Consider the following 1716-nt stretch of genomic DNA (forward strand, 5'->3'; position numbering starts at 1 on the left):
GAGTTAGACGCCCAATACATCGACCCCGAAGACCCCGAAACCACACTTTGTGGCATGAGAACGCAAGTCCATACACTGCCATATCAACACGGACTTTCTTTCATCAGTATAACATTAGAATAACGCCCTCGCCTAACCCAATAGAACATTGTGATGGTATTCAGATCCAACCGCGTCCAAGAAAAGGTCATAGCATCCTCCTTCAGGTAAACCGTTTGTGCCACTCCATCTACAGAAGATGCCAGGCCGTTATTAACGCACAAGGTGGACATACCAGGTACCAGGTTGTATCCTCCATTTGTGATGATTTCGTGATCAGATCATTGGTATGGCATTGCAATAACATGAAAGACACACAAACAAATGTAGCTTTTTCTGACAATATCTTTTGCATCATTGACATATGAATAAACAGTTCACTACTTGCTGTACTTTGCGACGTTTCTGTTCCGTATATTTAGTAATAATCAAGGCCCAAATTAACCCTGAAAATGACGAATCTGTCTTTTTAAACACAGGTAAGTGAAGATTCGTTCCCACGTGTATTGGGACCTAAAATGTGGATCCGTCTACAATTGCTCGGAAACACTCCAGCAGGCACAATTCTTGACAGATTTTGACGATGATTTGTGTAACGTCTTATCACATTAGAAAAACAGACAAATCTATGAGCTATTGTCCTTGTTATTCTTGTAATTTTAAGCTCGTTAACACCCAAGAAGGCACAATTTTGGACAGATTTTAGCGAACTTGGTGTACGTGTTTGTGTTATCACCCAAGGATGAACCCTATTGAAAATCTATAAAATATACTGTATATTGCAATGGCACGAGTCCTGAAATAAGTATGTCCTGAAATCTTACTTAGAAATCGATTACTCTATTGATATAGCATGATTTAAATGAATAAATATCTACTTAAATGGGCATTGTTCGATGGTTCAAGTCTACCGTGAACGAGAAGATTGCTAAGACTTTGATTTCTCGCCAAGATATTGTACATTGCATCTTTTACAAGAAATTAGGTATATGATATTCTGATCTCCGCAAGAAATGAGTTCATTCATCACAAATATTTTCCCGTTCCTGTTATTTTTGAATATGGGTAATGTGGATGTGTTTGTACTTCCACAGGGAAATGGACCCGGGGCGCGGTAATTAGGTCACAGGAAATTCGGTCACCGGAACTTTGGTCACAGTAAAAAGGTCACACGGTAATTTGGTCACAGTAATAAGGTCACATGGTAATTTGGTCACAGTAATAAGGTCACACGGTAATTTGGTCACAGTAAAAAGGTCACACGGTAATTTGGTCACAGTAAAAAAGTCACACGGTAATTTGGTCACAGTAATACGGTCACATGGTAATTTGGTCACAGTAATAAGGTCACACGGTAATTCGATCACAGTAAAAGGGTCACACGGTAATTTGGTCACAGTAAAAAGGTCACACGGTAATTTGGTCACAGTTAAAGGGTCACATGGTAATTTGGTCACAGTAATACGGTCACACGGTAATTTGGTCACAGTAATAAGGTCACACCTTAATTTGGTCACAGTAATATGGTCACACAGTGATCTGGTCAAGGCAAAACTAGTAAAATGAAATTACTGGTAACTGGTGTAGTGAAATTTATTTCATAATACATAATATAGTGTTCTGCTTGCCCTCTGCCAGAGATGGATGGACCTTGTGGGGCCCTGAACGGTGAACAGT

This window comes from Lottia gigantea, assembly GCF_000327385.1.
Source record: "Lottia gigantea unplaced genomic scaffold LOTGIsca_31, whole genome shotgun sequence".
Lineage (NCBI taxonomy): Eukaryota > Metazoa > Mollusca > Gastropoda > Lottiidae > Lottia > Lottia gigantea.